Source organism: Diabrotica virgifera, chromosome 5 (assembly GCF_917563875.1).
Source record: "Diabrotica virgifera virgifera chromosome 5, PGI_DIABVI_V3a".
Taxonomy (NCBI): Eukaryota; Metazoa; Arthropoda; class Insecta; order Coleoptera; family Chrysomelidae; genus Diabrotica; species Diabrotica virgifera.
The window spans coordinates 205796909-205814691 of NC_065447.1; the positions used below are offsets into that span (position 1 = coordinate 205796909).

At 32.5% G+C, this 17783-nt stretch overlaps 1 protein-coding gene across 1 annotated transcript in view; it reads right to left on the minus strand.

Annotated features, from left to right (window-relative positions):
* Positions 1-17442, minus strand: part of LOC126884563 (clavesin-1-like) — a 157347-nt gene extending 139905 nt beyond the window's left edge. Inside the window, exon 1 of the mRNA XM_050650523.1 lies at positions 17247-17442. The gene's annotated coding sequence lies outside the window, so the exon portion shown is untranslated. The remainder of the gene's footprint in view (positions 1-17246) is intronic.
* Between the last annotated feature and the right edge of the window lie 341 nt (positions 17443-17783).

A 17783-nucleotide genomic window follows, 5' to 3' on the forward strand; every position in this document is an offset into this window, starting at 1 on the left:
ATGAAGGGCATATCGCATCTGGACCTCGATTTTTGACCCTTTGCTTCGTTATCGATCATTCATCATTCGCTATCTGTACACTAAACAGATACGAAGCGAATACGTTCGATAACGAAGCGAAGGGTCACAAATCGAGGTCCTGATCCGCAACAGTGCTGGGAAATTTTCCTCTAGTTACCATTACAATATCGTCTGCGAAATCCTGGACCAAGATTCCGTCGGCGCTTAGCCCATTAATCAGGTCATCGGCAAATATGTTCCATAATTATGGTGACAATACACCCCCTTGAGGGCATCCCTTAGCTGCCTTCAGATTTATGGCATCTTCATACCTGTCTGTGAATATTATTCTTCTCTGAAATATCTGAATAATCCACTTGCTGTTGTGTTGTTGATTTTCTTCCTCACCAGTGCACTTTGTATAGACTCGATTGAGATAATATTATCAAATACACCTTCTATATCTAAAAATGCAGGAAAGGAACTTTTTTCTGTTGCAGACTCCTTTCGAGTTCCGACAGTAGATTGTGCAGAGCAACTTTACCTGATTTCCCTGTAGTCCAGAAAGCCACTGCGCATCCGCTAGGATAAATATACTCATTCGGATTTTTTGCACAATCTTACTTAAAAAGGACTCCTTTTAACAAATTTGCATGTTGCCAGGACCAAAAGGTAGTCAAAAATTTTTTAAACGTTTTTTTTTTGTTTTTTTTTCCTAAAATTATTTTTTTTGCATGGAAAAAGATTTTTTAGGTTTTTTGGATCATTCCAAACAGAAAAGGTCTTTAGTGACTTTTCTCTAAAAATGATAGTTTTTGACATATAAGCGATTAAAAATTGAAAAATTGCGAAATCGGCCATTTTTAACCCTCAAAAACTATGTGAAAAACTGAAAATTTGAATGTTGGCAAGGTAGGTAGATATTCTTTAAACATCGATTGATGAAATTCCGAAGAGTTTTTTGCATACAATATTCAAAACTCCTTTGTTTTTTAATTGCTAATCAAGCGTGCGCGACACTATTTTCCACCGACATTATGGTGCAAATGAAAGGAATAAATTCGTTATTTCGTAAACCGGCGACTTTAAGGAAAAAACCCGAAACAGGTCGATTTTTATTTTTAAGTCCGATATTGTGTCATATATGGTATACTAGTGACGTCACCCATCTGGACGTGATGACGTAATCGATGATTTTTTTAAATAAGAATAGGAGTCGTGTGCTAGCTCATTTGAAAGGTTCTTCCATTCTATATTCAGTAATATAAACATTTACATAATTATTTATACAGGGTGTCCAAAAAATTTTTATAAAATTAAATTATTTGACAAAAAAAGAAGTAGAAGGACACCCAGTATAAATAATTATGTAAATGTTTACATTACTGAATAGAGAATTGAAGAACCTTTCAAACGAGCTACCACACGACCCCTATTCTCATTTAAAAAAACATCGATTACGTCATCACGCCCAGACGGATGACGTCACTAGTATACCATATATGCCACAATATCATAACTTAAAAATAAAAATCGACCTGTTTCGGGATTTTTCCTTAAAGTCGCCGTTTTACGAAATAACGAATTTATTCCTTTCATTTGCACCATACTGTCGCGACATGTCGGTGGAAAATAGTGTCGCGCATGCTTGATTAGCAATTAAAAAACAAAAGAGTTTTGAATATCGTATTGCAAAAAACTCTTCGGGGTTTCATCAATCGATGTTTAAAGAATATCTACCTACCTTGGCAACATTCAAATTTTCAGTTTTTCACATAGTTTTTGAGGGTTAAAAATGGCCGATTTCGCAATTTTTCAATTTTTAATCGCTTATATGTCAAAAACTATCATTTTTAGAGAAAAGTCACTAAACACCTTTTCTTTTTGGAATGATCCAAAAAACCTAAAAAAAAACTTTTTTCCATGCAAAAAAATAATTTTAGGAAAAAAACAAAAAAAAACGTTTAAAAAATTTTTGACCACCTTTTGGTCCTGGCAACGTGCCAATATGTTAAAAGGCAAAGGCATTTTGAGTAATATTTTGCAAAATATCCGAATCAGAATATTTTTCCTAGCGGATGCGCAGTGGATTTCTGGACTACTGCTTAATACACCCATTGCCGTTGGTGAAGTGGATTTTCAGTTAGATTGTTTTTCTTGATGTGTTCATTCAAGATTGTTTCCATGGTTTTCAACATGAATGAAAGTAGACTTATAGGCCTGTAGGATTTTGCTAAGGTATAATCTATCACTACTACTACATTTATGTCATTCATCCAACTGTATACAGTGTAAGCTATAAGATTACATATCTGATAATAAGCATTTTTCATTAATAGTGATTAATTGATTAAGCATATTGCGTCTTATTTACTCGAACTCGACAGATATTTAAGCAGGTTTTTGAAGGTTATGTGTTTAATTGAGTTTCTTCTTAAAAGTTAACTTAATACCAATTATATTATTATAGCAACTTAATCAGGTTAATTATATGATGTACCAAGTTTGAAATAATTAACATTATATTTTATTAGTAATTTTATGTCAACATAACTAGATTATTGCAAATTGGAGAGAAACAAAGTAGACTAATGAATTTCCTAGGAAAATTTTCTATCAGTTATGTAAATTGAAATGCCATACGGTTACTATGCAGTTATAATTGCACATTAATTGATAAATATTTGTATGAGACCGCCAATTAGTGCAGTAGTCAGAGTTTTGTTATCTAGAAACGAGACGAACAAGCAGAATTTTGCTGAGAATGCCAATTTTTGGAACCCCAAAAAAGATACAGCAAAAATTAAAAACAGCTTATTATGTTTCATTTTGGTTCAGAGATGATCTACCATCCCCATACGTTCGTATTGGTCTTTAGACCTCTTCAGTGGGGCTACTTGAAAACCTCTGAATCGAAATGAAACCAAGCTGCCTATTTAAGCTGAGTTATAAACATAATTCTGTGTATCCGACTCTGTAATGGTAGCGACAATATTATAGTGAAATGAGAAGTCTCAGATCTAAACAATAAATCTGAAACTTTTCGTGGAACCACTTTCTGGTAACATCCTCAATCTCTGACTTTTACGATTTTTTTGCGGATCACAATTCCTCTCCAGAACATTATACTTCCCCTTGTATATTTATGAACAGATCTGAGAGTTTTCGTTCTTGCTTGTCTTCTTCGACCTCTAAGTACACGATTTCGTGGGTCGTCTGATTTTACAGAAATCCTGACTTTATCTGAAAATAGCAAATTTTGTCAATTCCCAATGTTCCAGTTTTGGTGGTGAAGACACCAATTTAGGCGATCAATCTTGTGGTGCCTGATAACTCGGGAACTTATAACTGTCTCCTGCCAGTGGCGTGCTGGCCATATAAATGAATCGGTGCAATCACCGAGAGGCCGCGGCCTCTTGAGGCCGGTCAAATAGGTTTTCACAAAATTTTTTAGATGTAACAAAAAATATTGTTTTAATTTCTAATCGGATTTTAATTTTGCTAATAATTATAATATTAATAAAACATTTAAAAAAAATTTATTTGTTTAATACGGTTTAAGAAAATGAATAAGACTCTATAGTCTATATACATAAATAGATTGCTACAGATATTATTTATTTTCATACATACATAAGTATATTTTTATGGTTCCAATTTCCTTCAAACACGTGTGTACTCTACAGAATAAAAAATGGAAAAACGTCTTGCACATTTTTGACCGAATTATTGGAAGTATGTATTGAAAAACGATTTGATCAAGACAAATCAAATTGTTTTATGATGATATAAGTATTGTATTAAATTGGATTTTGTATTAAAAATAGGATTGTATTAAAAATAGGATTTCGCAAAATACTGAGATTATAGAAGATCGAGTTAATGATGAATATGCTCAGTCTGCAGTATAACCTATATGTAATATGATGAATATGCTCAGTCTACAGAAAATATGAAGGATGATATTATTAATCTAAGTGATAATGAACATGAAGTAACAAATGACAATGGTGATATCGTGAAAACTTTACCTCCGTGTGGTACTAAAATGTGTAAAGATCGTATAGCTTGCTGTTACGCTGTTTTGCATAAGTACAACTTATATCAGTGTGCTTATCCAAATTTAAATACTATCATATAATATATAAAGACTCTAAATAAATATTAACTCTTTCAGAGACACGAGTATCTTGCGAAAAAAGCTTTTTAACATTGAAATACATAAAAAATCGGTTAAGAAGTAATTTAACACAAGATCACTTTTATATTAATGGCTATAGAAAAAGAAGCTGTGTATGAGCTTAAAAATAGTGCAATAATTGACGAATTTGCTCAAAAATCTACTTTAAGGCCAAAATTATTGATCGATAGTTAAGTAATAATTTTATAAAATAATTTCAAAAAAATATTTAAATTATTGCGGTGTGTTAACATTTTAAATATTGTTAAATTAAAGAATTTGCTCTGTACTTGTATTTGTACTCTCTTGTGTAGTTGATTTTCTAAAATTCAACTTAATACCTAATTGAAAAATTCTCAAAATTTTATTTTTCTTTTATCTTAATTACATCAAATCCATATTATATTTATTCACGAAATTACGGTTTGTGCCTTACTGCATACAATATTGTCATACATGTCATTTATTATTTGTAAGATTATTATTCTTAGGTCCGGTCTTTTCACCTCCGTATAACTAGTTATCAGGAAGTTTATTGGACAGATTTACATGTAATCTGCCAGATAAACTTCCCGATAATTAGTTATTCGGAGGTGAAAAGACTGGGCCTTAATTGAAAAAATATAGCAAATTAAAATGGATCGTTGAAATCAAAGTTTTATGTTTGATTAAAAAATAATTTATATTTTTGTTTTTTTAAATAACGAATAAAACATCCTGAAAATAGAAGATAAAATGAGGATGGGAGGCCGCTTTTCTATAAAATCACCGGGCCGCTTGAAAAGTCTCCTGCTGTATACTTCTTGGCACGAACTCTTCTTCTTATGCCGGTGAGAAATGGTTGGGTGTTTTCCAGCTGATTGGACAATTAAACGACCATGGGGAGCCGCTATTACTTTTTGGCGACTTTCCCTTGCTTTATTTTTAAGCTTTCCTAGTTCCTGTTACCTAGCATAGGTTTTGGACAGAACGCCCTGTGTTACGCATAGCTCTACAGCAGTGGTGCTCAGACTTACACTGCGTGGGATCTACCACATAAACTGCAAGCGTCCAGCGATCGACTGCCAGTAAAAAAAACAATTTTGAAAATAATAGTATATTATGCAACAAGTGCAGAAAGATACTAATTTCTCACGAGTTTGAAAAGTTGCGGTACGAGCGCAAGCGAGTGCCGCAATTCAAACGAGTGAGAAATTACCTTTCTGCACTTGTTACACACTATACTTTTTCTACAACCACAAAGTTTGCTACAAATATAAATCACAATTACCAAACGAAGATTTATTATAATAATAAATTATAAATTTTAAACTGTAATTGATTAATACTAATCAATTTAAATTTCTTGTATCTAAACAAATTACACAGAAATCAGTTAGAAAATTAATGCACTGCCTTAATTTGTTTGAATTTAAACTATTTTTTCTACAACCGTGTTAAAAATGCAATTTTTAAAAGTAAAAAGTACATTTTTAAGGCACTCATGTGAATTGCAGAACTCGCTATCGCTCATTCTGCAAACTTTCACATGCGTGCCTTAAACGTGTTCAACACTTATATCATAAATAACTATTAAATAAATTATTACAAAATAATGTCACATTTGACGTTATATTTATGCAGTCACGGATTTCCATCAGACCTACTTCATTCGACGTATCTTGCTGAGGTTTCTAAATCGTTATTGGTTAATTATTGATAATTATAAAATGTTGATTAAGAATAAAATTGTAAAATAAAACAGTTAACATTCATAATTTAATTTTTTTTCTATAATTAAGTATAATAACACTGTCTTACAGGTTATACGGGGTGTTTCATGGGGAAACGGAAATATTTTAATGGTGAATAGAGGTCACAGAGGCGGTTCTAGGTATACTAAGTTTTTTGCCCTACCGACTTTTATATCCGAGTTACAGGGTGTTTTATCGATTTTGCTCATTTCTTTCCAAAGCCATAACTTTAGAAACACCCTGTATATTTTTTTAATATTCGGTATACATATGTCTCATTCAAAACCCAAACGACCGACATACTAATCACAAGAAAAATCCAGGGCCGGATTAACAAAAAATTATAAAGCAATTGTGACCTTAAAACAACACCCTGTATATTGAAATTTTAAAAATCTGTTTACATATTTGAAAAGGGCACAAAAACTAAGTCTAATCGTTCGCTTTAATTTTTCGGCCAGACAATTTTTTGACTTTAATTTTATAATTATATTGAATTTTTTAAGAACTCAACATTAAAAAGCAGGTATTATTAACTTATAATTATAAATTATTAAAGTTATTGAATAAATACTAATTCTAAAATGAATCAATACTTATTTACTACATTGGAAAGACCCAATTATTAATCACAAGAAAATTCTAGGTCCGGATTAACAAAAAAACATAAAGTAATTATGACCTTGAAACAACACCCTGTATATTGACATTTTCAAAATTTCTTTGCACATTTGAAAAGATCACAAAAATCTGAGTTTATCGGTTCACTTTAATTTTTTGTGTAACTTTATTAACTTTAATTTTGAAATTAAATATATTCAAATTTTTAAGAACCCTGAAATTAATAAGCAGGTTTTTAAAGCACTTTTAATAATAAATCATTCAAGTTAATGAATAAATACTAATTTTAAAAATAAACAGTTATTATTCACTGCGTTAGAAGGACTCACTTACTAATCACAAAAAAAACCCAGGTCTGTATTAACAACAAAATACAAAGTAATTGTGACCTTGAAAGAACACACTGTATATTGAAATTTTTAAAATACGTTTGCACACCTGAAGAGAGCACGAAAAACTAAGTTTAATGTCCCGCATTAATTTTTTGTGTAGACAATTTAATGACATTACTTTTGAAATTATATCGAAATTTTTATTATGAGTTCCCAGAAGTTCTTAAAAATTTCGACATAATTTCAAAATTACATTCATTAAATAGTCTGGCCAAAAAATTGAAGCGAACGATTAAACTTAGTTTTTTGGGCTCTTTTCATACCTCTTTGCAAACGGATTTTGAAAATTTCAATATACAGGGTGTTGTTTCAAGGTTACAATGAATTACTTTATATTGTTTTGTTAATCCGGACCTGGATTTTTGTTGTGGTTTGTAAGTGGGTCGTTCGAATGTCGTAAATAAGTATTGATTATTTTTAAAATGGGTATTTATTTAATAACTTTAATAATTGATTGTTAAAAGTGCTTTAAAAATCTGCTTTTAATTTCAGTGTTCTTAAAAGTATCAATATATTTAACTTTAAAATTAAAGTCATTAAATTTCATTCACAAAAAATTAAAGTAAACCGATAAACTCAGATTTTTGTGGTCTTTTCAAATGTGCAAACAAATTTTGAAAATTTCAATATACAGGGTGTTGTTTCAAGATCACAATTACTTTATGTTTTTTTGTTAATCCGGACCTGGATTTTTTTTGTGATTAATAATTGGGTCATTCCAATGTGGTAAATAAGTACTGATTAATTTTAAAATGAGTATTTATTCAATAGATTTAATAATTTATAATTAAAAGTTAATAATACCTGCTTTTTAATGTCAGAGTTCTTAAAAAATTCAATATAATTTCAAAATTAAAGTCATAAAATTGTCTGGCTGTAAAATTGAAGCAAACGATTAGACTTGGTTTTTGTGTCCTTTTCAAATATTCAAACAGATTTTGAGAATTTTAATATACAGGGTGTTGTTTTAAGGTCCTATTTACTTTATAATTTTTTGCTAATCCGGACCTGGATTTTTCTTGTGATTAGTATGTCGGTCGTTTGAGTTTTGGATGAGACACATGTGTACCAAATAACAAAAAAATATACAGGGTTGTTCTAAAGTTATGGCTTAGGAAAGAAATTGGCAAAATCAATAAAACACCCTGTAACTCGGTTATAGAAGTCGGTAGAACAAAAACTGTAGTATACCTAGAACCGACTCTGTGACCTCTATTCACAATTAAAGTATTTTCGTTTCCCAATGAAACACCCTGTATATGTGTTTACACTTTAACCACAGATGTAAACAGAAGATATAAAGTAACTCAGAATGAGGTAGTCATTTGTAGAATACTAAATTTAAAGTTCAAAAATAATGTGTTAAATTAGCGAATTTTCCAGATTTCTCGGACATGAGATGTAGTTAAATCGGTTCTTTTTTGAAAAGTACTATCAAATCTAATATCTCAAATAAAACAATTTCATCAAAACATGTATAATTATATTTTTCTACAACCACTATTCAAAGTGCATTTTTCTGCACGGTTTTATGTTAGCAAACTTGATATTTTCTCACAGTATAAGATATTTGACATTAGTGTGCAGAAAAGTGACGTTTCTGTGCCGCAAAGTGACGTTTCTGTGCCGCAAAGTTCTTTTCTGCACAGTTGACTACCTCATTCTGAGTAACGTTATATTCTGTTTACATCCGTGGACTACCGCATTCTGAGTAACGTTATATTTTGTTTACATCCGTGGTTAAACTTTAGACAAATATATAACCTATAAGACAATTATTATATTTAACTATAGCATAGAAACTAAATTATGGATGTTACAACTGTTTTATTTTACAATTTTATTCTTATTAAACATTTTATAATTATCAAATAACCAATAAGGATTTAGCAACCTGTGCAAGAGACGTCGAATGAAGTAGGTTTTGTGTAAATCCGTGACTGCATAAATATAATGTCAATAATGTGTAATAATTGTTTAAATTTAAACAAATTAAGGCAGTGCATTAATTTTTTAACTGATTTCTGTGCAATTTATTTAGGTATAAGGAATTTAAATTGATTAGTAGGTATTAATTAAATACAGTTTAAAATTTATCACATAGGTACTTAATCGTCGTTTGGAAATTGTGATTTTTTTTTAGGAAAAACTGTGCTTGTAGAAAAAGTATAGTGTGAAACACGTGCAGAAAGGTAATTTCTCACTCGTTTGAATTGCGGCACTCGCTTGCGCTCGTACCGCAACTTTTCAAACTCGTGAGAAATTAGTACCTTTCTACACTTGTTGCACAATATACTATTTTTGTGGAATATAATGGTACTGTGCAGAAAAGAACTTTCCGGCACAGAAACGTCACTTTTCTGCACACTAATGTCATATATCATATTTGTGTGAGAAAATGTCAAGTTTCTTAACATAAAACTGTGCAGAAAAGTACATTTTGAATAGTGGTTGTAGAAAAAAGCCTTATTGCACGTTTCAGTTTGATGAAAAGTTGTAACTACAGACAGTTATAATTAAAGTCATGTTTTTCAGTTTAATTTTATTTGAATGTTGATGCATGGCACTGCATATCCTCCACAATTTTTTTTCATATGATGGTACGTAATTACCGAGGACCAAATGTAAGCATGATGAGAGATGTTGGTCAGCCGATTCATCATCAGGGCTTTTTATTCTGGATGGAATGTTTGCCTCTCTTACTAAGAGCTCACTGAAGCGCTGGTTTCCTCGAAAGCGGTGCCGACAAACTGAGACCGTAACACTGCAATGAATGACGTCATAAAAAACTGTACCATGCAAAATAATAGCGGTGGTTTCCAAGGATGCGTTGGAAACCACCGCTTGCTGAGTTTGCACATTCCATTGCCGCAGTGAAGAACCTTGAATTTTTCACCGTAATCTGACGTAATTCATCGCAGTGCTACGGTCGCAGTTTGTCGGTGCCGCTTTCGAGGAAACCAGCGCTTGAGTCGCTTACTGCGGTGAATCACTCCGCATTCCACTTGTGTGTTGTCAAAGTTTGTTGTATGACTTGGCTTTCGTTACAATTTTCTTCCATTCATTTTGATATATGCATAGTTCCTTCCAGTTTCTCACTTCCAGAATTTTGATATCTCTCATGACCTGGTCCTCCCATCTCTCTCTGGGTTTTCCCCTTGGTCTTTCAGTTTCTGGTTTCCATCTGGTAATCTTCTTAATCAGTAGGTCGTTTTTTCTTCTCTGTATGTGTCCCAGCCATCTCATTCTCTTCATCTCATTAATAAATCTAACTATATCTTCTTCCTTCATTATGTCTCTTAGTTCATGGTTCATTCTTCTTCTCATTTCTCCGTTGTCCATTCTTATCGGGTCCATAATCCGCCTGAGGATTTTCCTTTCGAATATTCTCAATTTTTCTTCATCTGTTTCCGTGAGGCACATTGTCTCAGCTGCGTACGTAACTACTGGTCTGATTGCAACTCTGTATATTTTCAGTTTTGTATTTCTGGATAAGTTCTTGTCCTTCATTAGCCTACGATATCTCTAGTATGTTTTGTTGCCTGCTAGTATTCGCTCCGTTACTTCTTCACTTCTCTTATTTTGGCCATTTACTACTACTCTCAAATATTTGAATTGTTGAATTCTTTCAAAAGTGTAGTTTTCTATTTTGATTTATCTCATCCTGTTATCTTCTCTTCTTGAGCAGAGTAGATATTTTGTTTTTCCTTCGTTAATTTCTAGACATCTTTTCCGTGCTTGCTTTCCCGGGATTGCTACTGCTTCTTTTAATCTTTCCTTGTCTCTTCCCATAAGAACTATATCATCTGCATATGCAACTATTTGTGTTGAGGAGTGGGCTATACTTCATTTAATTTTGCTGGCCTTGACTGTACCTTCTACTGGTCAGCCGATTATGATACTTTAATTTTACTACCTATATTTAGGAAAATGCAGACTCACACAAGTACGTTGATGCAAAGAATGCTGTGAGCTGCAGATATACTTGCCTCAAAGATGAATATTTGTCAGACGATATAAAAGATCAAAATGTCGTATTGGTCGCTCTGGACTTAAGGTAAATATCCGAAATTATTTTCAGTATCTCATTTTGGACGGAAATGATCTCCGTATTGAAAGTAATGGATATTTCAGTGACATATTTGTCCCAAGTATTCACAGGAAAATGGATTAGACATGAATGTTACGATATCTGTCAGTTTTTTAAAATCAGCGAAGCGTCTTTCAAACTTGCTATGAACTGCTTGCAGCTCCGCGATCGACTTCAAAAACTTTGGCGATCGACCGGTCGATCGTGATCGACCCTTTGAGCACCGCTGCTCTACAGCTATGTCCCTCTGAGAACATTACTTTCTCCACAAGACCAATATATTTCCCCATTGTAGGTTCTAAACCCCACATGAGGCATATTTTCGTTTTTTAACGCAAAAGTTAGTTTATTTATTTTCGTTCAATTTGCAACTCAAGCAAATAACCTATACCTAGGGTTACCATACGTCCGGATTTCGTCCGGACAGTCCGGATTTGAAAGACATGTCCGGATTGGCGTCCGGATATGAGAAATGTCCGGATTTTTTTCTTTTCTAAAAAAAATGGAAAACACTTGTCCCAACGGTGGGAAATTTCATTCTGCGCTAAATCAAATGGTTAATGCTACAAGGTGATCCTACTTGGAAAGAGATGGAAGAGAGCGCTTTAACTATAGTCAGCGTTGTACCGAATTCTGTCGATGTGGATGAATTATTTGATGAGCGCTCGTCACTTCTCCAAGTTCTAAAAAAGCTGAAACCTAAATACCCAAAGAAGAAACCCCAAACAGTTATGACAAATGGCAAGAAATATTTGAAGCATTTTCTAAAAGCAACGTTTCCTTTACGAATATTTTTAAAATAGGAGAATTATTCATCTTTTGTCTGCCTGGTACTTCGGCTCCTGGTACCTATATGGACGGCTGAAAGAGTAAAATTATCTCTGCCTGTTATAAAGGAGCTTCTCAACATTAAAGCAAATTCTGTAATGTCATCTTCCGAATTCCATGACAAAATACAAAATGGCAAGCCACTTTTAAGAAAAATTATGTCTTCTGAAAAGTACGAAAGAAGAACAGATGAAGAACATCCTATCCCTGGGTCCAGTACAAACTAAGCATTTCGCATATATGTAGGTACAATGTAGAGGTAGCAACACAGTCAAATTCACATTTTACATTTTCTACAACCCCTTGGACTACCCCTGTCCGGATTTGGCCTTAATAAATTATGGTAACCCTACCTATACCGTACCGAGCTGTACTATCTGATTGTCTTATCGATTTGTTTATTTTCAATAAAAGCTTTTATTCTTCGCAACAATAACAAGCTTTTTCAAAATAAATAAATGTTGCTTTGAAATACATGGTGATTCCATGTAAGTTTGGTTGTGTGTACATACAAGCAAGAAAGGCGAACATCAAGTCGATGACCCTTAACTCAGCTTCGAAAAAAAGTTGACTACTCGAGAGACTATATTTTTTATTATCTATGTATGTATGTATTATATTCATACAATCGGTCCGAAACATGAATGTGGAAATATACGCGTGCTTCATTAATTATCACAAAGTTTTTGGCTGCGTTGAACACCAGAAAGTAGCAGAAATACTCATAGGGACTTAGGGACTGGTCCATACGAGAATGACTTACGAATCATTAAGTTACTCTACTCGTTCAATCAACTCATGCGAAAAAAGGCCTAACCTTGAATGATGAGGTACCCCAAATTTTATTGTTCTAACCTTTAAGGGGTCAATGGTAGTGTAAATTTAAAATCGCGACTGCATTCCGTTGCCGCATTATCCGCCATCTTGAAAAGCAGAACCGTTTTGCTCAATATCTTCGCCATTTTTAACTTTTCGGCAGAAATTCAAAAATAGTAAGAACTGAAATTGTTGCAAATGTGATTTCTTACAATTTATTTCGTGCATTCCATATTTTCGCCTCTATAAGGGCCAATTTCTCATATCGAGTTTAACTCCAGTTTAACCTGCACTTCTAGTAAACGTCAGTTTAAAGTCAAAATCGTCTTTCTCAATTCGCACGTTCAACCGATGGCAGTTTAAACTTGAACGATGCTTAAACGGTGGAATTCGGCCGTTCAAAGATTTCAGAACTCAGTTCAGATGATTTCATGGACTACGCATGCTTTGTATTAACACGAAACGCTGTCATATATAAATATATCCTATTTTATTATATTAAGCCTAACGATAAACGAGAACATTATGTTTGTTTTTATAATATTTATTTATAATTATTAAAATGACTATTTGACTATAAATACTTAAATTTAACTTTATTCAAAAACAGCATAAAAAAGGTACTTCAAAATGGCGACAGTTCTTTACCTTTTGCCATCTATTGGCATTTCTCGAAAGCTGTAGAACGAGCGCTGAAATGAAAGTGCAATGAGAAATACATTCCCAACAAAACCGTAGATCACCGGTGAACCTGGTTCAACTGAACCATAGATTACCACAGGTATGAGAAATCGACCCTAAAAGTTACTGTTGTTCAGTATCCTTCTTGAAATTGTCGTAGAAGAAGCCGGAATCAACAGTGCGGGCAGTGGCTTACTGAGCATGGCATTTTTTTTCTATACCCTTTTTTTACTAAGTCAATACTTTTTTCGACGAAAAGTCAATATTTTTCGAGTTATTTGCGAGTGAAAATGTTTATTTTTCAACAAAAAAAAAATACGTTGCAGGCGGTTTTTCGCAAATAACTCAAAAAGTAGGTAAGTATTTTGTAAAAAAAAAGAATGTGTGTGTGTGTACTTTGTACGCACGTAAGAAGTTATACTTCTATTATATGATTTCTTAAAAATAAATATACTTTAAACAGTTTGTTTTAATTTTTTTTAACAATAAACTAATTTTGTGCTTACCGCTTTAAAAAAAAATAAAAAAAAAGTATAGGATTGCACTGGATTCGAACTCAAGACCTCTCGATCTCTGGCCGAATGCTATACCAAATACGCTACGAGGACTGTGTCTGTATCGGTTCGAATGTACCTAATGACAATTCACGGTAACAAACAGACAAGGTGAAAAGTATAATAAATACACAATAAAATGTTTTAATAATACTCATCTTACTCCTGAGGAAGACAAATCCAAAGACACAAAAATTATAATAAATATATTTACTAAAAACACTAATGTATTCTTTTCACACCTTTTCTTGCACTGATATATTTATACATACCTAACTAGAAAGATTTAGCAACTAAACACCATACTGTCTGTGTGCGCATGCGAGCAGTATTATGAAATTTTACTCTCAATCGCGCCTAAGCAAGTATAACTTCAAAAAACTTTTGGACACCTTGTATAAATAATTATGTAAATGTTCATATTACTGAATAGAGAATTGAATGACCTTTCAGATGAGCTAACACACGACCCCTATTCCCATTTAAAAAAATCATCGATTACATCATCACGCACAGATGGATGACGTTACTAGTATGACATATATGTCAAAATATCAAAATTAAAAAATAAAAATCGATTCGGGATTTTTCCTTAAAGTCGCCGGTTTACGAAAAACTGAATTTATTCCTTTAATTTGCACCATACTCCATACTGTATGTGTGTGTATTATATTTATACAAAGGGTCCGAAACATGAACGTGGAAATATACGCTTTCATCATAAATTATCACAAAGTTTTTGGGTGCGTTGAACACGAGAAAGTAGCAGAGAAATACTCATAGCAACTGGTCCATACGAGAATGACTTACGAATCATTAAGTTACTCTACTCGTTCAATCAACTCAAGCGAAAAAGGCCTAACCTTGAATGGTGAGGTACCCCAAATTTTATTGTTCTAACCTTTAAGGGGTCAATAGTAGGTAGTGTAAATTTAAAATCGCGACTGCATTCCGTTGCCGCATTATCCGTCATCTTGAATTTAAAGCAGAACCGCTTTTGCTCAATATCTTCGCCATTTTTAACATTTCGGCAGAAATTCAAAAATAGTTAGAACTGAAATTGTTGCAAATGTGATTTCTTTCAATTTTTTTCGTGCATTCGATATTTTCGCCTCTATAAAAGTTACTGTTGTTCAGTATCCTTCTTGAAATTGTCGTAGAAGAAGCCGGAATCAACAGTGCAGGACATATTATCGACGAAAACACCAATGCTTAGCATTCGATGATGACATAGGATGACATAGTATTCATATAGCCAGAAGTAAACAAGAATTCAAAGAAATGCTATAAAGACTATAAGTAAAAGCGAGAAAGAAAAAGGTAAGTATACATAAATGAAGAAAATACCAAATAAATGGAATGTATACAATAAGAATTTATACAAGGACAATACCTGACAATAATCACACAATGAACACACGGGCCGGTTGTTCGAACGCTAATCAACAATGATCATTATCAAATATTTAATTACTGGCACCAAAACTGTCAATGTCAACTTTGTTTGGGTTGCTGAAAATATAATTAATTACAATTATAAGATTTATTATTAATTATGTTAATAATTATTGTTATATTAATTGATTATAGACTCCACAGACTTTTTAACAACCCAAAAAAAGTTGACATTGACAGTAATTAATTATTTGATAATGATCATTGTTGATTAGCGTTAGAACAACCGGCCCTAAATATATAAATTCAAACTAGTAGACAGATTCCAGTACCAAAGAAAGAGCGACATTCATCAGGAGAACAAACATGAGCGAAGAAATCCAAGAGAGAATTATGGCGGGTAATCACTGTATCTTTGCTATAAATAAGTTATTAAGAAATAAAAACATGTCTAATGGTTAAGATAAGAATATACAGTGCTAGTCAAAAGTCCGTACCCCCCCTCGTATCTTTTGAACGGTTTTATACCTATAATAGTGAAATTTGGAGGGAGAAAATAAACTGACGTAAGCTTCTTAACTAGTTATGACAGGTGACGTCATAGTGACAGATGACGTTACAGAGCCACTGTGACCGATAATTTTAAATGGGACCTTATGGCAAGTGATACCTTGTATGAAAGGTATTTAAAATACCTATTCAGTCATACTAATTTTGTTTGGGTTTAAGCAAATTTTGATGAATAAATGAAATAAATATAAAATTGTAGTTTCGCATTTAATTAATAAAAATTCAAAATTCCGCCTATGACTACTTGTCAAACAGGTTGACGTTGACGTAAAAACTACTAGAGAATTAAAAAACGTCAACTTTTTTGACAAAAAATCCATAGGCGGACATTTGAATTTTTATTAATTAAATTCGAAACTACAATATTATATTTATTTAATTTATTCACCAAAATCAAAATCAACTTAAACCCAAAAAAATTAGTATGACTGAATAGGTATTTTAAATACCTTTCAAACGAGGTATCACTTGCTATAAGGTCCCATTTAAAATTATCGGTCACAGTGGCTCTGTAACGTCATCTGTCACTATTACGTCACCTGTCATAACTAGTTAAGAAGCTTACGTCCGTTTATTTCCTCACTCCAAATTTCACTATTATAGGTATAACCGTTCAAAAGATACGAGGGGGGGGTACGGACTTTTGACTAGCACTGTATAATACAGTAATAAAAGCTATCGCATTATATGCCAGTGAAATATGGACAATGAACGAATCCGAACAAGTCATGCTACGAGTATGGGAAAGGAAAGTCCTCAGGAAAATATTAGGAAGTGGATGAAAATATCAAACATAAAACTGGTGAAGATGGACAATTAAAAAAAAATACGAAGAAAAACAGGAACATTTTACAATACCCTAGATACAATAAATTCAAAGAAATTTTATGGAACAGGCATATAATGCGAATGAAACACAAACGATAACCAAAACAGGCTTTAAACTATGTTCCATGGTATAGAAGAAGAAAACTAGCATTGGAATGGGGACAAGGAATCAGAGGAATAATGAGAAATAGAGCCATAATTGAAGAGGAATTAAACGACCAAAACAGTTGGAGATAGAAATATGGGATGCGGCAGAGGCTGTAGGACCCCGGAGATATGTACGCAAAAAGATTAAAACAGGTAAAAATAGACAAAAATACAGTAATTTATGTCTTTAAATAAAAAAAATTAAATTTTTTATATAGATCTTTTTATATATTTACGAATATTTCATTTTAAATAATAAGTTAGCGGTAAAAATATCTCATATGCACCACAAAACCTGTTCCCAAAAATATTAAAATTTCAAAATAATTTTTTAACACAGATTAAAATATTAATTTATCGAAATAACTATAAAATCATTTAAAATCATTCAAATCAGGAACATAAACTTACCTTAATTAATTTATTCACACGAAAAAAACAACCGACACGCTGAGAAGACCAACGACAGTGGACTGAACCAAAGACCCTCAAATAAAAATCGCGAGTGAAAAATTTCGTCAACAACACACACGCACTAAAACAACAATATAAACTTTAAAGCTTGAAGTGGTACGAGAAGCACGATCGAGAGTCTGGTACTTCGTTGGTTGGCCCTGTAGTCGTGCAATGTACTTTCACTATTTATTTTTTAGTTTATTAAACTGTTGGATGGTTAAACAATTTTTTTGTTCAATGAGAAAATAACAATATTTTGGATCCGCGGCTTGGTGATAGCAACACGGTTAAAAAGTGTAATTAACTGAATAGACTCAAAGAGAATATAATATATACTTTTTAACTTCCCAATGAATGAACTTTGATGTGTATTGAGAACAAATGATGAAATAAGAAAATTGTTTAAAAATTAATTATAACAATTTCTGTAGCATAACTGTAGAGTGAGAGTTTCTTTTTTTTTCTTAGGTTGGGTTTGGGAAACTTATTTAC